Source organism: Bison bison, unplaced genomic scaffold, assembly GCF_000754665.1.
Source record: "Bison bison bison isolate TAMUID 2011002044 unplaced genomic scaffold, Bison_UMD1.0 scf7180017864165, whole genome shotgun sequence".
NCBI lineage: Eukaryota > Metazoa > Chordata > Mammalia > Artiodactyla > Bovidae > Bison > Bison bison.
In genome coordinates, this window is record NW_011494737.1 from 667,302 (window position 1) to 692,969 (window position 25,668).

Consider the following 25,668-nt stretch of genomic DNA (forward strand, 5'->3'; position numbering starts at 1 on the left):
TGCCACCCCATGAATCGCAGCACGCCAGGCCTCCCTGTCCATCACCAACTCCTGGAGTTCACCCAAACTCATGTCCATCGAGTCAGGATGCCATCCAGCCATCTCATCCTCTGTCATCCCCTTCTCCTCCTGCCCCGAATCCCTCCCACCATCAGAGTCTTTTCCAATGAGTCAACTCTTCGCATGAGGTGGCCAAAGTACTGGAGTTTCAGCTTTACCATCATTCCTTCCAAAGAAATCCCAGGGCTGATCTCCTTCAGAATGGACTGGTTGGATCTCCTTGCAGTCCAAGGGACTCTCAAGAGTCTTCTCCAACACCACAGTTCAAAAGCATCAATTCTTCGGCACTCAGCCTTCTTCACAGTCCAACTCTGACATCCATACATGACCACAGGAAAAACCATAGCCTTGACTAGACGAACCTTTGTTGGCTAAGTAGTCTCTGCTTTTCAATGTGCTACCTAGGTTGGTCATAGCTTTCCTTCCAAGGAGTAAGCGTCTTTTAATTTCATGGCTGCAGTCACCATCTGTAGTGATTTTGGAGCCCAGAAAAATAAAGTCTGACACTGTTTCCACTGTTTCCCCATCTATTTCCCATGAAGTGGTGGGACCGGATGCCATGATCTTAGTTTTCTAAATGTTGAGCTTTAAGCCAACTTTTCACTCTCCACTTTCACTTTCATCAAGAGGCTTTTGAGTTCCTCTTCACTTTCTGCCATAAGGGTGGTGTCATCTGCATATCTGGGGTTATCCCGGCAATCTTGATTCCAGTTTGTGTATAACCCACTTACTTTGAAACCAGGAATTTATATAAGAAATATATGTAAGTCAGGTCAAAAGCCACAAAACATAATGATAATCTAGAACAGTCAATTCAAGTTGAGCTAGTTTAGCTACAGGAAAAAAAAAGGGTGGTTAAATATATATAGTGTATAGAATAATTTACAGAAGGAATTTCTTCAAAAAGATTAAAATGTGTCTTAAATGTTCTGGCTACTTAAACATTCTCATTTAGACAGAGAATTCAGCTATTCAAAATGACTCATTTTCTGTGAGATTCAAATAGGAAAACTTTCATTCCAGTTTTAATAACAGGTACCAATAAGAGGGCATGGTTCATTTATGAATTTACACTTTATATTGCACATTCCAGTTTTGATTATGCAACATTTTTTCAGTGTCATTTTGGAATCTTTACCATTGGAGTTATGGAATGTATATTCTAGTATATGAATATATCTTGGCAAAAGTGGAAATAATTTAAAATTAATTACATCTTGCTGGTAATGAAGACATTTCATCCCTTAGAGAATTCTCTGAAAGTGGACTTTCAGTCATTTTTATTATGAAGTACCAATTAAATACTTAAAGTTCAAACCTGTCAATTAAAGGGAAGCTTAGCATACTACTTAGTAATATTATCTCATGCATAATTAGAAAATCTAAAACAATAATACATTTTAAATTCTGAAGAAAAAAATAAAGTTTAAAATGTATAAGATTCCTGAAATATCTGCCCACATATATAATAAGCCTTAGAAAAAGTGATGTGGAATGTAAGATTTTCCTTTAGCAAGTGACAAAGCAATTACTTTACTTAGCACATTTGACAATTAATTGGTATGTGTTTGTGTCATATTAAGTCTTCAAAGGACATTTGAAATTTTCTTCCTTTGTTAATAAATACTTATATCTATAATTTTATTTGTATAATTTAGTGAAAAGTATTCCAGGAAAATATAAATTCACTATATAAACACTTGCTTTTCATTCCAATAATAGATAAAATTTAAGATATATTTTAACAAAAATATTTTGAGGAAAAACTAAAAACACAGTCAAGATAAATACCACTGCTTTAACACATGTGTTCATCCCATAAATATATAAATTTCTAATATTCTGAATCCAAGGTGAAAATTTAGTAAAGTATTTCCTATTCTCTACTTAAGTTTTTAAAGAATTCCTTCATTTAAGATCTCATAATTACTCTGAATTTGTTTTAAAATGTGGATTGTACATGTATATATAGGATTGAGGAGACATACTCTTATATTTCAAATAAAGAAATCATATATTGGGAAGTTTTATAGTACTTGGTTTCTTAACCATAAATTCATCATGAATCAATGGAACAATACAGATGCTTAAATTCTGATTACTCAGTCTGAATTATAATGATTTAGTATTCTCCACAAAGTTAAATCTAGATTGAAATCTCAGTTCTTAAGCTGAGTTATATGATCACAGAGATACAGTTCAATTTTTGTAAATTCCAGTTTCTTTATATATAAAAAGGAAAAAAAAATGCAACTTCACAGTTCATTGGAAAAGCTCAATAAATTTTAGTGGTGAACCATTGATGATAGTCAAATCACCTGTATATTGGTGGTCTCATTATATCTCTATGTGTGTTCTCTTTCTGAGAACAGAAAGAGAAAAGGTGAAAAGGAGTCTTAAGAACATTGTTATGATGATACATGAATGAACACTAAGGATGTTCAGACCGGAGAAGAAGACTGAAAATAAGCAATTATTACATTTGTGATGAACATTATTTTTAAAGGGAAGTTGAATCTGTACATCTTGCTCCAAAGGGAAGTAGAACACATCTTTTAAACTGGTAAAAGAAATTGACTTCATATAAGGAAAAAATTATTGCACTGAAACAATGGAATCAGTTCTTGACATTGGAATCCATTCTCAGAAATGGAATATATATATTAAATACATAATATAATATATATAATACATATAAAAACATTTAATGATTTTTGAATGCAATATTTGATAATTCAGTTACATAAACATACACAAATAATATTTTTATGATATTCTCATCAATTGGAAAAGATCTTTACGGTCAAATTTGTGGCCAGATATTAGATTATGTAATATGTCTTTTTAGACATTACTTTCTTTTTTTAAATGTATTTAATTGGAGACTAATTACTTTATAATATTGTAGTGGTTTTTGCCAAACATTCACATGAATCAGCCATGGGTGTACATGAATTCCCCATCCTGAACCCCCTCCCACCTCCCTTCCCATCTCATCCCTCAGGGTCATCCCAGTGCACCAGCCCAGAGCACCTTGTCTCATGCATTGAACCTGGACTGGTGATCTATTCCACATATGATAATATACATGTTTCAATACTATTCTCTCAAATCATCGCACCCTCACCTCTCCCACAGAGTCCAAAGACTCTTCTTTACATCTGTTGGACATTACCTTCTTCACTGTATTTTTTATTTTTTTTTCTTAGTCCTTTTCAGTTTTTATTTATGTGCTCCTAACTCTATGTACTAAAGAGCCTCCTGATGAAGGTGAAAGAGGAGAGTGAAAAATCTGGCTTAAAACTCAACATTCAAAAAATAAAGATAATGGCATCTGGTCCTGTCACTTCATGGCAAACAGATGGGGAAACAATGGGAACAGAATAGATTTTAAACACTGTGGATGGTGACTGCAGCCATGAAATTAAAAGATGCTTGCTCCTTAGAAGGAAAGCTATGAAAAAGCTAGCAGCATTTTAAAAAGAAGAGACATCATTTTGCTGACAAAGGTCCGTATGGTCAAAGCTATGGTTTTTCCAGTGTTATGTATGGATGTGAGAGTTGAACCATAAAGAGAGTTGAATGCTAAAGAATTAATGTTTTTGAACTGTGTTGCTGGAGTAAACTCCTGAGAGTCCCTTGGACTGCAACGAGATCAAACCAATGAATCCTAAAGGAAATCAACCCTGAATATTCATTGGAAAGACTGAAGCTGAAGCTCCAATATTTTGGCCACCTGATGCAAAGAGCCGACTCATTGGAAAAGATCCTGATCCTGGGGAAGATTGAAGGCAGGAAGAGAAGGGGATGACAGAGGATAAGATGATTGGATGGCATACTGACTCAATGGACATGAGTTTGAGCAAACTCAGGGAAGCCTGGCATGCTATATATAGTCCATGGGGTTGCAAAGAGTAGGACATTATATAGCGACTGAACAATAACAATTCTATATCTTGATTATAGTAGTGAATTTAAAACAACATTTTATAAAATTTACAGAAACCTAAAGTGGTGAATTTGTATATAATTTATATATTTATATAAATATATAAATAATTTATATTTATAAATTATAAATGTATATAAGTACATAATTTATTAAATTCTTTAAAAAAATAACAAAATCTTTTTTAAGTAAGGTAGGGCCTTAGTAAAAAAAATAAGGAATATAACATACAAGGAGTTCTGGCAAACTTTCAATGAATGATAAACTTCAAGAAAAACAGAATTATTTGGAATGGGTTTGTTTTCGATATTAAATTTCACTGGATTGTTTTCTTCTTTCACAAGCTTAAGCTAATACTGAAATCTGTCAAACACTTTTTATGATGTTACTTTATAATATTGAAGGCACATACAATAAGATTTTCAAAGAACACAGTAGCAAAATATTATTTAATCCCAATTCAGTCTTATATGGTCCTATGAAAAAGTGAAATGTGTTAGCTCTCAGTCATGTCCCAATCTTTGTGACCCCCAAGTTTGCCAGGCTCCTTTGCCCATGGAATTCTCCAGGCAAGAATACTGGATTGGTGGCCATTCCCTTCTTCAGGGAATCTCCCTTACCCAGGGATCAAACCCAGGTTTCTTGCAATGCAGGCAGATTTTTTATCATCTGAGTCAAAAGGGAAGCCCTATATAGCTCTATACTTTTAAAAATCCATTATGTTATTTTTGGTTTTAAATCTTATATGACATATCAATCAAAGAAATGATACCTTCCATTGTGAAGTTAGTCAATTATTTACAAATTTTGACATTTATAAGATATTACAGCAATTTCCTTTCTTATAGCAACCTCACAGGGCATATCTAGTATGGGAAATTAAGAAAACAATATTTTTTAAGGGGGCTTCTCTGGTGGGTCAGATGGTAAAGAATCTGCCAGCAAAGTGGGAAACCTGGATTTGAAATCTTGGGAAGATCCCCTAGAGGAGGGCATAGCAACCTATTCCAATATTATTGCCTGGAGAATCCCCATGGACAGAGGAGCGTCACATGCCCCAGCAACCTCCCAGGGCATATTTAATATGAGAATTAAGAAAACTTAATGCATTTTGTAATTAATTAATTTATATTCTTGATTTTTCTTTATCTTTTGTATACTGGTGAATGCCAAAAGAATTAGCATCACTTTGTAAGACAAATTTTGTTTTTTCCTTTTTTAATACTAAAGAAACTCAAGTAATCAGGATAAGACTTCACAAAAATCTAATTTTTGTTATTCATATTTAAAATGAAAGTTCTTAAATATAAAACATTTGCTTTTATCAATAACAGGACTATTTCGGATGTAAGGCTTATCACAGTCACAATATAAAGGGTATTTGGGGGATACCACATGGTGGCTCAGTCGGTAAAGAATATGGTTGCATAACAGGAGACCAGGGATCTATCCTTGGGTCTAGTAGATCTCCTGGAGAAGTAAATGGCAACCCACTTCAGTATTTTTGCCCAGGAAATCTCCTGAACAGAAGAGTCTGGTGGGCTGCAGTCTATGGGGTCCCAAGAGCTGGATACAACTTAGCTACTAAACCACTGCCTGTTTTATTCAGATAGCTGAATGACTCTCAATAAAAGCATCAACTAAGAAATTATATTACAAAAAATACATGAAAAAATAATGGGCAAGCCTTAGAATATTTTTTGGATAAAACTAGTGGAAGTGGAAGGTTTTTCCAGTGATCATGTACAGATGTGAGAGTTGGACTGTGAAGAAAGGTGAGCACCAAAGAATTGATGCTTTTGAACTGTGGTGTTGGAGAAGACTCTTGAGAGTCCCTTGGATTGCAAGGAGATCCAACCAGTCCATCCTAAAGGAGATCAGTCCTGGGTATTCATTGGAAGGACTGAGGCTGAAGCTGAAACTCCAATATTTTGGCCACCTCATGCGAAGAGTTGACTCATTGGAAAAGACTCTGATGCTGGGAGGGATTGGGAACAGGAGGAAAAGGGGACGACAGAGGATGAGATGGCTGCATGGCATCACTGACTCAATAGACATGAGTTTGGGTAAACTCGGGGAGTTGGTGATGGACAAGGAGGCCTGGTGTGCTGCGATTCATGGGGTCACAAAGAGTCGGACATGACTGAGCAACTGAACTGAACTGAGTGGAAGTGATGGAATTCCCGTTGAGCTGTTTCAAATCCTAAAAGATGATGCTGTGAAAGTGCTGCACTCAATATGCCAGCACATTTGGAAAACTCAGCAGTGGCCACAGGACTGGAAAAGGTCAGTTTTCATTCCAATCCCAAAGAAAGGCAATGCCAAAGAATGCTCAAACTACCACACAATTGCACTCATCTCACACGCTAGCAAAGTAATGCTAAAAATTCTTCAAGACAGGCTTCAGCAATATGTGAACCACGAAATTCCAGATGTTCAAGCTGGATTTAGAAAAGGCAGAGGAACCAGAGATCAAATTGCCAACATCCGCTGGATCATCGAAAAAGCAAGAGTTCCAGAAAAAACATCTATCTCTGCTTTATTGACTATGCCAAAGCCTTTGACTGTGTATATCACAATAAACTGTGGAAAACTCTTCAAGGGATGTGTATACCAGGCCACCTTATCTGCCTCTTGAGAAATCTGTATGCAGGTGAAGAAGCAACAGTTAGAATTGGACATGGAACAACAGATTGTTTCCAAATAGGAAAAGGAGTACGTCAAGGTTGTATATTGTCACCCTGCTTATTTGACTTGCAATCAAAGGACATCATGGGAAACAGTGGGCTAGATGAAACACAAGCTGGAATCAAGTTTGCTGGGAGAAATATCAGTAACCTCAGGTACGCAGATGACATCACCCTTATGGCAGAAAATAAATAAGAACTAAGAGCCTCTTGATGAAAGTAAAAGAGGAGTGTGAAAAAGTTGGCTTAAAGCTCAACATTCAGAAAACTAAGATCATGGCATCCAGTCCCATCACTTCATAGCAAATAGATGGGGAAAGAGTGTCTGGCTTTATTTTTGGGAGCTCCAAAATCACTGCAGATTGTGACGGCAGCCCTTAAATTAAAAGACACTCACTCCTTGGAAGGAAAGTTATGACCAACCTATACAGCATATTAAAAAGCAGAAACATAACTTTGCCAACAAAAGTCCAGATAGTCAAGGCTATGTTTTATCCAGTAGTAATGTATGGATGTGAGAGTTGGACTCTAAAGAAAGTTGAGCAATGAAGAATTGATGCTTTTGAATTGGGTATTGGATAAGACTCTTGAGAGCCCCTCTGAATGCAAGGATTTCCAACCAGTCCATCCTAAAGGAGATCAGTCCTGGGTGTTCATTGGAAGGACTGATGTTGAAGCTGAAACTTCAATACTTTGGCCACCTGATGCTTAGAGCTAACTCATTTGAAAAGACCCTGATGCTGGGAAAGATTGAAGGTAGGAGGAGAAGGGGATGACAGAGGATGAGATGGTTGAATGGCATCACTGACACATGGACATGAGTTTGAGTAAACTCTGGGAGTTGGTGATGGACAGGGAGGCCTGGTATGCTGCAGTCCTTTGGGTCACAGAGTCATACATGACTGAGTGACTGAACTGAACTGAACTGAACCGGACCAAGAACTTATTTAGGGTAAAAATATATTGTTAGTTTATAAGCTCATCTGTGAGCAAGAACTGCAATTTTTAAAAATCCAGTCTTTATACTACTTAATATAATACCCTTTTGGATAGATTATTGGTTAAAGAATAAAATATATATAAAACTATGAGAAATAAAATACTTTGTTGGGTAAGAGCAACTAAGGAATGAGTATCTCACCAAATATCTCATATCTCTCCTTCTCCCAGAGTCATTCATGCCTTTTTTGTTTTTGAGTATTATATCATCATTTTATGAATGTTCTTCCTGTTCTTTCTCTGTATGAAGATGAGTAAGTGAACTTAATTATGAATAAGAGAACTTACTGAATGCCAAAAATTGACTGCTTACTAATCACAACCCTAACCTTACATGTGCCTAATAGGGGGAAATTGGCCATTTTGAAAACAGTCAAATCAACATTAAATAGCTTTCTAGTAGCATAAATGTAGATATGTATCAGTGGAGACACAGCACTAACATTCTATAGATGAAGCTGTGATACTGCAGCTAGTACACATACAATTATCTAAGGAATATAGCCTTCAAGTGGATGTGCTAACATTTATTTTTCTGGATTATTTTTGGATAACCTAAAAATATTGTAGGCTTAGAATACCAAGGGGGAAAAAAAAAAACAATTCCCTTTTAAGGAAATAATTTTTAAAAACACCATTCCAAAAGCTCCTCTTTATTCATAACCATGGTTTTACTTTGAAAATGTTACATTATATTAATGTTACCAAGAGAGGTTTCAGTAAATCCAATAAGAATAATCTGAGGACAAATTGCCACAGTAGGATCCGTTACTATAAGAAATCTTAGTAATAGCACTGTACTGATGAGATTTTATTTGGTTATAGAAAAACAGAGGCTAAGAAAATTATTTGAATATATTCAGATAATCTCTGGCAGAACCACTGCTGGAACAAGGACCCTACCACCTCTGGTTACCAGTTATATTATCAGTTAGTAGGCAGTCATGCCCTCACATGGCATGTACTCAGTTACGTTCCAAACCATTATTAGAATAAACTTTGTTTCCATATTTGGAGTTGACAATATTTCTGAAATTTGTTTAGACCTTAAAAACACTGCCACCTAGTTCGCATGAAAGCTGTCAGGTTGCAGGGTTGCTGAAGCTAACTTTTTCCAATTCTGCATCATTTTAGAAATTACCAAAATTTAGGAAGGAGGAAAGGACTTCAAAATTATAATTGACTAATTTTTTAAATTTTAAGTTATATTTTACAACATAATGTGATCTGTCTTCACCCTATGGTTTCTAACTACTTGCTCGTGCTCACTGTAGGAAGAATGAAGTATGAATATCTTCTCATCCAGACTTCAGGTCTTTGAAGGCACCTCTGATTTCTCTCCTAAACCATTCTATTTATTTATCAATAATCTCTTTCTCTTCTCTCCTTTTCTAGCCATTTCTGCCAAGTATTTTGCACATAGTAAATACTCATGAAATGTTGAATAAATAAAATCTGATATTTTGAGTGTGCTCATAACCCATCCAACTAAAAAATCTTGAGAGGTTTTATGTACAATTCCTGGCATTATCTCTTTTCAAAATATCTCATATCACCAAGCTTCTAACATCTCTTGGCTTTAATAACTTCGGCACTTCCCACTCAGATGACACACACACACACACACACACACACATCTATGATATTTATAAACAAGAAAAAAAATACCTTTTTTCCTCATTAAAAGTAACCTCTTCAGGTCTATGAGAATTGAATCCATATTTAATCCAGTGGGCTTGGCCCAGATATGGAGTTACTGGTGATGGTGACATGACACAAGAATAAAGTAACGTCACCTGCCACAATCACAATGAATTCCTGAATGAGTCATAGCATCCACTAAATTACAAATATCAAGAAATGTAAGTTTAACCTCTGTTTAGCCTTCAGGCAAAAATTGACGCTGCATTAAAATACACCAATATAAGCATTTTCATATCATTGTATCAAATACTACATGACACTCTAATGCATAGCCAGCAGAAGTGAATTTCTGATAACACCAGATCTAGTAAATGGAGACTGAGAATACTTTTCTTATCAGAATCCAGAGTTCTTAAGTGGACTTATGACACACAAAGTCACTTATAATTAGAGGAAAATATCAGCAGTGACTGTGGGATTCTTTCCAATTATGGATTTCCTAGTGCTTGAATTAAGACTTCTTTGGCTCTAAAATGAAGCAGACTAACACACTCAGACTATGTCTATCAATATTTCTGGACTGGAAAGCTCATGCAATTCCAGAATTTTTGGTAAGCCGTCTGCTTCTTTTACTGGCAGAGTCATCGTCTTCTATCAGAGTGAATTTATTATTTAAAGATGATTGCTTACTTTAGTTTACTGTTAGGGGAAAAAAAAACCCTAGGGAAATTATGGTATGTGGGTGAGTATGTTTATCTGTACTATTCTTTGGAAACTTAAAGCGAAAGGATTCTAATATGATTTTTGTAATCTGACCATGTTTCCCATTTGTCTAAAGCTTGTGTTTATCTGTTGATGACTACTATAATATTTTCAGTATTACTTACTAAAAGTCATCTCTTGAAATTCTGCTCAACATTACTAATTAACTTCTTCATTACTATAAGCATGCTGCCAAGCCATACTGCTGTCATAAAATTTTTTAATGAATAAACAAAATCATGTAATATAAACAATGATACAGTTGCTCATTGTTTATACAGCTCAGCATATAATGGCCAAGTACTACAGACTGAATCAGTGAATATTATTCCTTCTCATTAATGGAAAAAGAAATGAATCTGGTAAAACCTTAGCATATCAAAATATCAGGGAGCTCATATATTTAGGATGCAGCCAGTGTTACATCCTCTGCTTATAGTACCCATCGATACTCTGCAAAATGATAACTGTGTCCTCCTCATCCCATTTCAAGCAGTATAATCAGTCCACTTTAACACTTAAATGAATTGCTTTGAAATTTAAAAGGATCAATTCTATCACATATTCATTCTAATTAATTTAAGAATCTTGAGTACAGAGCTGGGCATAAGAATTCAATAACTATTTGTTAACAGATTGAATTACATAAAAATTTTAGCCTTATTATGTAAAATAATTAAAGAAATCTAAAAAGCCTCTGAATTATCTCAAAGAGGATATACTTAGAATCTAAAATAGGTAATCATGATGGCTATTAGTGAAACATGATTTTTAGATATTCCATCTCTTAGATTTTCCTTTTTCCTACAGTTTAAGAATGCAAAAAATCCCAAAGGCTTGTGTGAGGCTTCATACTATTTTATTACTTTACTATTTCATATTATTTTAAAGAGGAAAAATAGCAGAATTACCTTTCATCCTAATCAGAATAGAGTACATTCAAAACAAATAAATCGAACTTCAGTGCAAGAAGAATGAATGACTGCATTTTCAGCTTTAAATTGGGGGAAGAGACAGTATAAAATTTAAAGAATTAGAGGAAAGTGAACAAAAATATCTTCAGAATAAACAACTATTACTCAACCTAGTTACTAAGGCAAACATTTCTAGGGATAACTCTAATAATAGATATATTTTTAAAAATGAAGGGAGAATTTAATGTAAAGAAAAGTTTTTTCTTAAAAATAGTTACTTTGTTTAGTGGCACAGCACTTCCAAGCACAATTTTAATTTAAAAATTAAAATGATATAAAATTTTGAGTGCCTTTTAAGTGAGTTAGCATATTTATTCAACAGGTTCATATTTGAAAATGTGCTTTAAAAGTTTACATCCTTATTGAGTCAAAGCCACCAGATGTTTCTATCTTAAAAAAGAAAAAAATGGAGAGCAGCAGGGGGCTGGACAAAAGAAAGTTTACACATCAGTTTGATTCAGCATGGGCACATTTTCTGATTCCACTCAGATCTCAGCTGGCAAAGCTGAGTGCCATTCATGCCTGCCTTGAATAGCCAGAAGAAATAGTCATAAAGGGTGATCAGACTCAGAGAGCAAAATAGCATTTCAAAACATCTCATCATCTGTCCATGTTTATCAAAGTTAGCAGAAGGACATATCATGTGTTCCTGACTATGTGTTAATATACTTGGAAAATTATGAACATTAATGAAAAATTCAGAATTCTAGCTAACATTACCTTTGAGTATGAAATATAACTTAGCCTTAAATTAAAATTTGGAAGTTTGAGGTATTGCTCATAGGATTATACTATACATTCTTTCAACTATAGGGAAAGGCCTTACTTGTTTTCCTGCCCCTTTTCTTACCTTTGGTGTTTGTTTGCCAACACATGATTATACCATGAGTGTTCCTAAGGCCCTGCATGACTACAAAGTGTCTCATTGCTCTTCTCAGTGTGTTAATGTATTCCAGCTACCCAAGGTGAAGATGAATGGCACCTTGCTTTGCCAGAACAAGCCTGTGAGGGGACGTGTCAATCCTGTATTAGGCTACTGTTCTTTTCTGTCAACCACACAGGTAGTAATTCTATGAGGACACAAAACAGGGTCATTTAATAAAAAAAAAAAAAGTGATGCATTTCACTGCCAGAACAGCCTTAACTCAGAGAGAAGGTAGATAGTCTATATCGCTCCACAGATTCTTAATGCATTAAAATAACATTCCTGCTAAGATACAAATTTTATTTATACCTTAGGGAATCTAAAGCAGTGATATATTTTTTCAAACCCAGAATCACTTTTTAAAAATACTGTCCCCAGGTCTCACTTGACGCTGAATCAACATCTTAGGGCTGTGATTTGAGAGAGACAGGAAATCTGCATTTTAACGTGTTCCCTTAGTGATTTATATAGCTTCTTTCAGACAGGAGATTGGGAAACACTTAAAGGCAATCAGAAATTTAGAAAGCAAAAAAATAAAAAATGTAGTGTAATATTTTTATTGTACTTTGTAGTATATACTACTCTAGCTTATATAATTGAGGGATTATGGCCTATATAGTAATTCTCAAATTTAGCAGCCTATTAAAAATAGATTACTGAGTTCACCCCCAGAGTTTCTGATTTAATTTGGGGTGAAACCTGAGAATTTGCATTTTAAAAAATTTCTGTTGGACTATGTTTTGAGATCCATTATGCTATATAACTTAGCAATCTCTTGCCAATAACCTACTTGCAAATACTGAAGTTTTATTATACAAAGAAATATAAAAAGAGGCTTTAATTCATCAAAGTATTTAAACTCACTGATCAATAAAACAAAATTATTTGTCTCCCAAAATAATTACATAAAACTGCAGTAAAATATTCTAATAGTTTTGTCAACAGTTTTTAATATAATTACACAAAGATAACAACCGTTAGTGCTTCTCAGTCATCTAAAGTATGTCTTGGATATCTTATTTTAATGGAACTGTGGTGTTGGAGAAGACTCTTGAGAGTCCCTTGGACTGTAAGGAGATCCAACCAGTCCATCCTAAAGGAAATCAGTCCTGAATATTCATGGAAGGACTGATGCTGAAGCTGAAACTCCAATACTTTGGCCACCTCTTGCAAAGAGCTGACTCATTTGAAAATACCCTGATGCTGGGAAAGATTGAAGGTGGAGGAAAAGGGGACGACAGAGGATGAGATGGTTGGATGGCAACACTGATTCAATGGGCATGAGTTTGAAAAAACTCCAGGAGTTGGTGATGGACAGAGAGACCTGGTGAGCTGCAGTCCATGGGGTCACAAAGAGTTGGACATGACCAAACAACTGAACTGAACTGAACAGTTGCTATTCAATAAACATATTTATTTTCTACTTCTTAGAAAATATAAGCATGTTGTTCTTGTTTACTTGCTAAATTGTGTCCAATTCTTTTGTGACCCATTGGACTATAGCCTGCCACGCTCTTCTGTCCATGGGAGTTCCCAAGGAAGAATACTGGAGTGAGTTGCCACTTCCTTCTCCAGGGCATCTTCCCAACCCAGGGATTGAACCTGCGTCTCCTGCACTGGCAGGCAGATTCTTTACTGCTGAGTCATCTAGGGGGGCTCACAAAAAGGGGACAGTTGTATACATAAGAAAATAATACTGAATGTCATAGATGAGCAAATTAACCTGCCTTCCTGTCAAAGCTAAAAGTAAAATATTTAAGTTGCATCTCTGATTAGGAAGGTTGACTCTTTTATTCAATACATTTAAATACATGGTTCTCTTTTTATATTTTTTCCTTTTCAATTTTAACCTTTATAAACAACTGGTGAAAACTGATGGTTAAAAAAGTTTAAAAGTCAAAATTGACAGAAAGTACCACTAAACCAAATAATGTCTCAGTAATCAGGGGTAGAGGTAAAGCTTCTAGGAATACCCAATACTTTTAAGAACTACAAAGTTTCTTCTATAGCAAAGAAAAAAAAAAGCTAGAAATAGAGTAAGGCTCCCCTCCTTCAGTTTCATTCTCTCAAGAATATTTTGGCACGTTCTGGTTTGTGTGTCCTAGTCACACGTGGGTGAGAATCAGTCAGTTGGGCAATTGTCCTGAACAGAACTAGAAGGCCTTTTAATATCTCATCATAGAATTCTAAAGATTATTATACGCCAGTAATGCGGAATATTAATTTTAAGAAATGTGTTTCATATATTTTGAAGACCGCACATATTCACTAAAGAAATCTGAAGAATCCCAGATAAGCTCAAATCTGAACCCATAAGAAATTAAGTGGTTAAGACTTTGCACTCCCAACAAGGGTAGGTGGGTAGGATCCCTGGTGGAGGAAGATCCTGCGTGTCTCATGGCAAGGCCAATAAAAAAGAATTAGCTACCATTAAACCTTTGGATTCTATGCTTGTCAATAACTGTACTAGATATAATGAGTAGATTTATTCCACATAAAGCATTTTTAAAAGCTTTGTGTAAAATTTTTCAAACACAAATGAAAGTATAAAAATGTATAATGACCTAAATTCTAAATCATTTAAACCTGCTTTAAAAAGAATTAGCAATATATAATGAACATTTCTCATATCATTAAATATTCTTATACCACAATACTTTTGTAGTTGTATCATTTAGGCACTTAATAAGTGTTCTACTACTTCCATATAAGTTTAATGGGAAAGTACAAATCAATATATGTTTGGGGAAAAAGTTCTCATGTAAATGATTTACACAGGAGTAACTATGGAACTCTTTTTTTAATACAAAGGAATTGTATCACAGATATTACACTCAATTTACATGAACTCATGCAGTTCTGTTATGTAATTAAATTACTGTAAAAGTATACTTTGTAAAGGTACAATTTATTATGTACAATATATATTACACTATAACATATAATGTTATCTCTGTACTCTAGGGATATATATTTTTTAAAATCTCATTATATTTTATAAACTACTACAGGAGGTTCAAAAATAGGTTTGGTAATATTTAATTTTACTTTAATAGATGGTTTTAGAATCTAACCCAATATACCTTTCAACTCTACTAGGTAATTATTTTTTAAATTCCTTATGTGATATTCTGTCCTGAAATACAATATTTTTATGGCACAAATCTCTTCTGACTAACTCAGCTTTTTCTATTGTAACTCAGAGAATTAAAACCTCAACTTTCATTCACATGTAAATCCTCTAGTTCCCTATTCGGTTTAGAAAATTTTATATTTTCCATGCTTTCAAAAACTGGGCTCTTGAGCTGATGTCATGGCATTGCAAATTCTTAACTCAAATATGATCAACCAACTCAGTCATCTTGTTCAGCCCCTGAAGTATTTTGCCATGATCCTGACAGCTTAAAAAGTATCATTATACTAAAAGCTGTTATAAGAATACAGAATATATGGCAGACTAGAATGTATAGCAGGTTAATCTATTCAAACTCAGGGGAAAATTCAGTGAAGGTGATATAAAACAAATTTTAGAGCAATTAAATCTTAAGAATTGTTTAACATGCACAGTGGCTGAAACACATGAGTTACTATAATAAGTCACACTCAATTAAAATTTCAGAGTAAAATTTCCTTTTCTGACAAGAGAGGGCTTCTTTCACTAACAGTGCAATGATTTCTGAGAAAGAGTTACAGAAGTTAAAGGCTGTTGGTGCCTGGGAAACTGTAATTCTGGCTTCTTTGAGTTATTATAGCCAGCGTGAAACCAGATGGATGCTATTACTAGAAAGGGTAAATCTCAGGATAAGATTTTTTCTTATTTATCATTCCATGGGTACCAGTACTTGACTTGGTATATTTCTTTCTAAGATAACTGATCACATAATGCTTCCCTCTACCTTCAACACTGACCTGGTGACTCAGATGGTAAATAATCTGCCTGCAATGCAGGAGACCTGGGTTCGAGCCCTGGTTTGAGAAGATCCAAGGAGAAGGGAACTGTTATACCTACTCCAGTATTCTTGCCTGGAGAATTTCATGGACAGAGGAGCCTGGGGGATTATAGGATGGGGTTGCAAAGAGTTGACTGAACTACTAACACTTTCACTTTTCAACACTGACCAGGGCTTTTATAATTTTTGGTGCCAGTGAAGATAGGTGTCACATTCATATCTCCTATTCTAGCTGCTTATTATTCACTTGGGCAACCACACACAAACCTTGCTCTCTTAGGACAAAAGTAAGAAAGTTTCTCCAGAAGCAAATCTAAAAGCGGATTTGCTAGTATTTGTGTGTGTTAGTCAGTCAATCAAGTCTGATTCTTTGCGAAGCAGTGGACTGCAGCCCTCCAAGCTCCTCTCCATGGAATTCCCCAAACAAGAGTACTGGAATGGGTTGCCATTCCCTTCTCCAGGGTTCTTCATGACCTAGGGATCAAACCTGGGTCTCCTGCATTACAGGCAGATTCCATACCATCTGAGCCACCAGGGAAGCCCCTTACTAGTATATAAGGTATCACTTAGACATGGGCTCTACTAAATGCATGCTTAGTCACTCAGTCTTATCTGACTTTTTTGCGACCTCATGGACTGTAGCCTACCAGGTTCCTCTGTCCACAGGATTTCCCAGGCAAGAATTCTGGAGTGGGTTGCCATGTCTTCCTTCAGGGGATCTCCCTGACTCAGGGATCCAACCTGTGTCTCCTGCATTGGCAGGTAGATTCTTGACCATTTGAGTCACCTGGGAAGCTCCATGCACTTTACTAGATATTGCCAAGTTTCCCTCAAAAGTGGTTAACAACAATTTATATTTCAACCAGCAAGGCATAAGTATGCCACATTTTGTCTTTAAGTTTATCTTTAACCACTTGAGGTTATTTCTTAAATCAATCTTGGAAAATAACATTTTTAAATTCATGCTTTTTCACCACTTTCTTCTTGAAGTAAAAGAACTCATTCATTTCTTGTCCATTTAGTTTTAGGATAAAAATGTTTATTTCCCTCATTTCTTGCCTCACCACCTCCTTTCTTTTATTCATTTTTTCCCCATTTTACTAATCTTGCTCATAGATAGTAACCATTAAAGTATTGCTAGCAAAACATCTAGATTAAAAAAATGGAATTAACATGCTAAGTAAATCTAATAAAGAGCCAGTCCCCAAATCTCTAAAGTCTTTTAAATTGCTCAGAATTTCTGCAAGTTTCTAAGTCTTCTAATCCTTCAATAATTAAATCTGTTTCTTCAAGCATTTATAAGAAGACACACGCACACACGCACACAGAAAAACCACACACCATTATATCACATTCTACTGTATATTTGTGTACATTAGAATTTTTTCATTGTAAATACGAAGTGTCTCAGCTTCATGATTTAGTTAAATAAACCTGGGCTTCTTTAAAGTTCACATCTATGTTCACAAACTGGGTTTCTCCAGACAGATGACTTTACATTTCTGAATCTTAGTTTTCACATCTGCACTTCACAGGATTTTTTTAAGTGTTAAGGCATGTATGTGAAACCTAGTGCAATGTGGAGGGATGGCAGGTGCTTCTTTTAGAAAACAGAAGTGTTCTGGAGTGATCTCTTCAATTCTCCAAATCTCTCTCCAGAAACACCTGTAGCTCCTCAGCCTACACCTTCTTCCTGACAAGACCTGCTGCTGCTGCTGCTGCTAAGTCGCTTCAGTCATGTTCACTCTGTGCGACCCCTGAGACGGCAGCCCACCAGGCTCCCCCTTCCCTGGGATTCTCCAGGCAAGAACATTGGAGTGGGTTGCCATTTCCTTCTCTAATGCATGAAAGTGAAAAGTGAAAATGAAGTCGCTCAGTCATGTCCGACTCTGAGTGACGCCATGGACTGCAGCCTACCAGGCTTTTCCGTCCATGGGATTTTCCAGGCAAGAGTACTGGAGGGGGGTGCCATTGCCTTCTCCGCCTGACAAGACCAGTGCACCTCAATTTTATGAGAGCAGATCTCAGCCAGGTGGGCAGAGTTCACATGAAAGCAGTAGACTGCTTGCTTTTATCCTTCAGGCAAATGAAACCAGAGATCAAGGTGAGGAAGGTCTGCTTGTCTGACAGCTGCCCCGTTGTCATATGCTAATACTGCTTGCCAAGCACTCGGGCAGAGCAGATGCAAAGGAAGGCCCTACCCCACTGCACAGACAGCAGACACGGGGCACTGTTCACTAGGTGCTTTGCAACACTAGCTGCTGTTTGCTTGTCCTTGTTCTAAATGAGTTTGATGTGGCCTTTCGGCTTTGCATTTGCTACTTCACTTTATCTGCTTTACTTATAGTCTATGTACTATCTGTACACTGCCTTCCTGCTTTCCCCTTGCTCTGTAACTATGGCACCTATATTCTATTTAATTACCAAGGGAGGCAACACGACACAGTGGAAAGTCTGACAATTAATACTTTAACTGCAACTCTGGACTATGTATGTGACATTTGAGTTACTTACTGTCTCTGATCCTAAATTTCTTTAACTGGAAATGAAGCTAATGCTTTTTTGGCAAGATTTTTGTTAGGATTAAATTTTATAATCTATGTAAAAGGCCAGAAAGTAAAATACTCAAAAATTAATAGCTAATCAGTAACACTGTTTTCTGACACACCGTCCCCCTTTCTCCTTTTGTTTCTTCTTCTAAGTTTTCCCTATTCTATAAACTCTATGAGAGCAGGGTCAATGCCTGGCCTGTTCAACAACTGTAACCACAGAGCATACCTCAGCTACCTAAAGACATGTATCTTGAAAAATGAAAGGAAAGAAAGAAGGGAGGAAGAAGGGAGAAAGAGGGGAAGAAACAACTATTAATCATTGGACTTCCGAATTAAGCCCAGTTTGGCTCCCTGCTTTGGCCTTCTATAGCAGGCTTGATTTTGTGCCTGAATTTCACTTTTCACCTCTATCTTAATATTTTTCAATTCCACTTTCAAGCTTCCTCTCCACAAACAGGTTAAGGGATTTATTTTTTTTTGTATCAAAATGAAGAATGAATTTTCAGAACTGCTCCCCACTATTATTGCTATTTCTCTCAGATTTATCTCAGTGGGCTTCTCTATAAAACATAAAAGTATATTTTTAATATGCAAATATGTATACTACATAGCAAAATTTTCATAGATTTTGAAAAGTTTGTTTAAACAATTTTTAAAGTTTATCATTTTGTATTTTTATGGAACAAAGCATTTACAAATAAAGTGCCATTTTTTCTCAAAGAGATAATTCTAAGCCATGAAATCAACAAATACCTAATTTCACGTGCATTTGTATATTTTTGGTAGAATTTTATTTTTTAACAATTAGTTTTTAAAATCCAAATTCTAAGGCTAGAATACTTCAGTCACATAACAGTAGGCAATTTCAATTTGTGTCTTCTTTGGCGTAAGTGGATACATAGAGTTTGGCCAAGGATTTGTACTACTGAAGGGCATGAAGAAAATCAGGAAGAATTATTATTAAACAAAAATACATAATTCATTTGTTTTCAGAGATATCTGACAACATGTCTCATTCCATAAAATTATATAGCATGGTAGATTATACCTGTAATTTAGGTATCTTAAATTTTTGGTCATTCATCATTATTATCTGAGAATGTAGCTTTGTGGTGTAAAAGTAGTTATTAAGGGGGGAATATTTTTTGCTTAAATTTGTATTTTTGCTTGGTAACCCTATTCTGATTGTTAAAATTAAAAAAAAAAAAAAAACGGAAAAATAAAGCAAAAATCAGACTTTACTAATAAAGTCAGTTCTGACTTACCTATGGTAATACAGATGGAAGTAGAGTATTCTAAAGTGGAATCTCTTGATAATCAGAAATCCCATTTTAATCACTACTGCCATCCCTGACAAGATGTGCTAATAATCAACAGCCAAACTGTTTCAGTTCCACCTGTCTGCCCTCTGGTGGACGTGCTAATGAGCAGTGAAATGGTTACAGAAAAGACAGCTGGTGTGAGTGGGAAGCTTATTCACAAGTAAGTCATCTTGTATGACTGTGAGCTACATGTAGAAATAATTCTGATTACTGTTCTAATAATTATACATTTTTCAGGGATGTCACTATGTAGGAAAAAAATTAATAAAAATTTTGAACATTTTTATCCCTTGTATCTGTCTCCTTTATTAAGAGGGTCACCTCTATGTGGGATGAAAGGCTAACACTGGGTTTGGTTGTAGAAACCCGACAGGACTGAGATTTTGATATTAAGAGCCTGAAAAGCAGAGGGTGTCATTCTGGAAAGGTTTAGCCTTAAAATGACAAAGAAGAAAAATATAAGAAATGTAAAAACAAACATAAGAGAATTCAGCTGACATTAAGTGGCAATAGAATAGCTTTTGCAAAATTTGTAAGTTTTGGCTGTGCTCCCTGACAACTCACCAGCAGCAATGCCCTTCCGTCAGCAGCTGTCACTAAAAGCAAAGAAGCAGGAGTTGAGAGAAAGAGAGGGGGCGCCTCTGCAGACAGCCAAACAGCTGATGCATAAAAATAAAGACCTGGATGAAATTAGCAACAAGTAGCTGACTATTTTTTCTTTCTGTGAAGTTCACTCAGCTACTGAGATTTACGTCAATTAAACTTTAGAGACAATGTGATATCTCGAGTGGAACCATGAGGCAATCATAACCTATATGCTGAGGGCAAGTTTGATTTAACATCCCACTACTTTCAGGCTCTATTTTGTGACTAGGATGCAACATATTTAAATAAACCGTTCAGGAAGCAGATTCGGCTACCTATTAAGCACGTGACAGCTTCAAAATGTTCAAGATTCTCTGCCCAGCATTCACATTACTCAGCTGTCAAAGTAAAGGGCTCAGATATATGATGTGAAAATTACATTTTAACGAGGTGTCATGTGTGTTTAAAGTTCTTATTCATCACTACATAGCCACAGCTTTTACTGGAGACACAAATGCACTTAATTAGCATATTATAAGGACAGAAGGTTCACCTTATCTGCATTATTAAAGTGTTATGTGTAGGCTTTTTGTTGGTTTAGATTCTACTATCTTCAGCATATACAAAATGATTACATTTACATAATATAAAATGGCTTTCAAAATTTGGATTGTGTTTGGGAAGTAGAAGAGCAGGCACTAGACAACAGCTACATGTCGTTGTCATCTGATGTTCATACTGACTGCCTGGTGTGTTTCACTAAATCTCAACCAATAGGGTTGTAGATCTGTTAGACATACTAATTTTAGGAATTTTGGCCTTTACCTTCTCTGTATATTCTTATTATCAACCTGTACATATTTCTTCTTTCTTCAGGATGAGATAGTGGAAAATATTTGTATATTTGACAAAGAACATTTAGATTGTTTAGTCAACAGTTTAGAGACAAAATGAGAGAGTAAAAGATAATACCTCACATCTCTTTTTTATTAATGAATTATGAACTCAGCACAAGATGATTTGAGAGAAAGAACTCCAAGAGTAAGAGTCATTCAACAGCAGTGAACTAACGACAAGTAAAGTAACTACTTGATTCCCTCACACCAGACATATGAAGATATCAAGTAGAATTTTAGAATCATGATGGCAACATGAGAATCACTCAAATAACATGTGAAATAGCTAAGTACTGTTTGGAAGTTTTAAAAGTATGTCTTACAAAAGATAGCCATTGAAGGAAATGATGAATGCATAATTTATCATATTTTATAAGAGAGGAAAAAGGCTCAGTTAAAAGTACATTTCAGGAAAATTGTAGATTTGCTAGTCCTCGGTTCAGAAAAAAAAAAAAAAAACAATTTCACATACTTACTTTTTAGCTCAGGTGATAATGCTTACAAATATTTAAGATTCTGGTGTCCAAAACTTAACCACCTATTCTGCAGACAAAATATATTTTCAAAGAAACACACTTATTCACTTGAATACACAGGTGTATTCAATGGATACACTTTTCATTTTCTCTAAGCTGAAAAGATTCATGCAGTTCATCAATGGAAAAATCTGAGATGTTCTGAAAACAGAATCCATTGAATAGTTGCTCATTTTCTTTGCCATTGTAAAACTATTGAGTAATTCTATAATTACTTCCAGAAGAAAATGCACTAGGTCCTGTAACGTGCTTAGGCACATCTTACCACACCAACCTTCCTTTATATTACCAAATATCACTACGATCTGAATGAAGATAAGAAGTAAGTGTGTGTGGTGGGTGGGGAATAACTGGGGTGACTTTCAGATAATAACTTCCAGATCACAAGAGTGCATGGCCAACAGTGAAGGGAAGCATATGTATAATCTTAATAAAATACATTATTGGACTATTACTCCAATTACCATAATATTCTGAATAATAAGATATAAAATATGTATGTATATATTATAATTCATTGATTTATTTCTTAAATTATTTAGCAAATCTTCATAGAGTACATGATTTCACCACTGAAAATCAGAAGCACTTTTTTTGGAGTGCAGATCTATGGTAATTATCCAATCATGAGATCTACAAATTAGATTGACATCTGGAGAGTGCCTGGCACATGGGGATACTGAGATCACTTCTATCAAATGAATGAATTTGGACACATTGTTTCAGTAAGCATACTTTCCACTTCTAGTGTCACAGAAGGGACCATGACTTTGAAGTTCATGCTGCATTGTAGTAGCTGGTGATTTTTAATAAAATTATATGAGCAGTAGTGCCTTAAGCCCCTCAATTAGATAACATGGATAATAAAGGTCCATGTAGGGTTGATATGTAGTTTTATGTTAATTTTGCTATATCTATACATATATCATCTCATTAAAATCTAACAATAATCTTCATGGACTTTAGCCTGCTAGACAACTCTGTCCATGGAATTCTCCAAGCCAGAATACTGGAATGGGTAGCCATTCCCTTCTTCAGGGGATCTTCCCAACTCAGGGATTGAACCCAGGTCTCCTGCACTGCTGGCAAATTCTTTATGACTGAACCACCAGGGAAACTCAATCTTTGGACACAGGTATTATTATTATTATTATTACATTTTATAGCTGAGGTAACTAAGACCAAGAGGCCCACAATCTAAAAAGCACTAGAGGCAGAATTAAAACCCAAGTTCTTTGGCTCCCAGACTTATGTTCAGAAGCAGTATGCTACCTCTATGGATGTCTGGGGATTTTTATACATCAGGGGGAACATATTTGTCTCAACTTCCAATACCCAGAAATTTTAATTTACAGAGTAGTTTTTTTGACCCTAAATATTTACAGTAAGTTGGTTTCCATACACAGACACATAAAAATGTCCATAAAAACAAGTCAAAAGGAAATTTCTTTGAAAAATGTCAGTGTAATTTATACTAAAGAAAAACACTCAGTTGAAACTGTTTTTGTATAATAGGGTGAACAACTAACTTCCATTAATGCTAGTTGAAATTCTCATATTGATGCATAAAATGTACACATTCTTATTCTCTACTTTTTCTTTCTGCCTCTCCACTATAGTAACACACCAAAGTTCTAGCTTTTTAATTTGAGCATTCATACATGAAAATTGGTCATTTTCCTTGTGATTACATATACAAGTTTAATATAGCTGAAGTCTCACTTTTTGGAAAACAGAAGCAATTTCACTGTCATTTAAAAAGAATGAAAACTGAATTTCCTGAATTAAGATAGTGATTTGTTTCAAAAGCTGAGCTTTTTCATTTCTTAGTGTTTGCCACTTTAATAATATCCTTTTAACAAATATGATAACTATTATAAGTGGGCAAGATGGCTCATAATCTAATTCTATAAGCAAACAAACAAAAAGTATTAAGCGAGTGGTATAATTTTCCTGTGTCCATGATTACAATGAATTATTATGCATAGGGATACATGTATGGGGTAAAAATATAATTTTATTAATGTATGCCAGAAATATTTTTGGCAAGTCTCTAAATACATGGGGCTATAGTATCATCTTTAAGGATAATTTACAAAAAGTAAGTTAAGAATTTGCTTTAGTTCATTGAGTTAAAATCTGGAATACTAATTAATTTAAACTTATCATTAGTCTAAAAAATAATGCATGATTTTACCAATAAATAAAATTAAGGTATTTTACTGCCCTTATTTCACTAACACCAAATGATGATTATGTTACTATGTATCATTTCTTTTAAGGCAATTAGAAATTACTTTGGTTACAATTAAAAGTCAAAAAAGGCTAAGAACCACTCAACAATAGAGTTTCCACTGGCAAAATACTCAAGAATATCACAGGTCTGAAAGAATTGTCTTCCCAGAATATTTCAGATGCTTAGCTTTTTAACTGAAAGGTGTGTTGGTTTAAGAAACCTTACCTGTACAGAGGTTAGCTAGGTCTAGGAGATTTTTCAGGACTAATAATGAGAAGTTGCTTTTGCTACTATTGCCTATTAGGGTTTTTCTTCTACAAAAAGCAGTTCAACATAATATCAACATGCTGCCCATGGAAAGAACAGCTCTCAGTCTTGTAGAAGCTTCTCAGGCATTAGAGAAAATGCCACCCAATTTGACATTCTATCATAGTGAGAAATAGAAAGGCATCCATTCATGCTTTCATCCATTCATTCACTCAGCAAAGAATTATTGAGTATTATCTTTATGCTATATAGTACACTAGGATCTAAGAAGGCAGAAATAATGGTCAGATGAAAAATAATAAAAGGATAAGTAAAGCAAGATTACTAGCTATATGGCACTTAGACTCTAATTGTATGATGATAAGTATATAATGAAGTAAGTTAATAAAGCAAAATGACATGCTAGTAAAAGCATGGTAAAAACAATGCAGAACATAAGAAATAATAACTTGTAAGAATTTTTAAAAAATGAACTTTGAATTGCTATGTCACTATGAAAATTCAGACACTTATATCTTACTTTTCCATTATATTTTATCAGGAAGAACAATATTATCACTGTTTCCATTAATTCAGGGAAATGGAATGGGAAAAAATGAGAACAGTGAGAGACTTTATTTTGGGGGGCTTCAAAATCACTGGAGATGGTGACTACAGCCATGAAATTAAATTAAAAGAAGCTTGCTCTTTGGAAGAAAAGCTATGACCGACATAGACAGCATATTAAAAAGCAGAGACATTACTTTGCCAACAAATGTCCATCTAGTCAAAGCTACGGTTTTTCCAGTAGTCATGTATGGATGTGAGAGTTGGACTATAAAGAAAGCTGAGCACTGAAGAATTGATGTTTTTGAACTGTGGTGTTGGAGAAGACTCTTGAGTCCCTTAGACTGCAAGGAGATCAAACCAGTCTGTCCTAAAGGAAATCAGTCCTGAATCGTCATTGAAAGGACTGATGTTGAAGCTGAAACTCCAGTACTTTGGGCAGCTGATGTGAAGAACTGACTCTCAGTAGAAGGCCCTGATGCTGGGAAAGACTGAAGGCAGGAGGAGAAGGGGATGACAGAAGATGAGATGGTTGGATGCCATTACCAACTCAACAGACATGAGTTTGAGCAAGCTCTGAGAGTTGGTGATGGTCAGGGAAGCCTGGTATGCTGCAGTCCATTGGGTTGCAAAGAGTCAGATACGACTAAGAGACTGAACTAAACTGAACAGTAAAATTGCTAGCTAAAATAATTTAACTTCTAAACTAAGATAAATCTGCTCAGTTATGCAACTAAAAATGTAAAAGATGGATCAATTGATGACTGTCTTCAAACAA

The 25,668-nt window shown here is 35.2% G+C and overlaps 1 protein-coding gene across 7 annotated transcripts in view; it reads right to left on the reverse strand.

Moving 5' to 3' along the window:
- LPHN3 (latrophilin 3) overlaps nucleotides 1-25,668 on the reverse strand; it is a 952,179-nt gene that overhangs the window by 294,514 nt on the left and 631,997 nt on the right. The window lies entirely within an intron of this gene.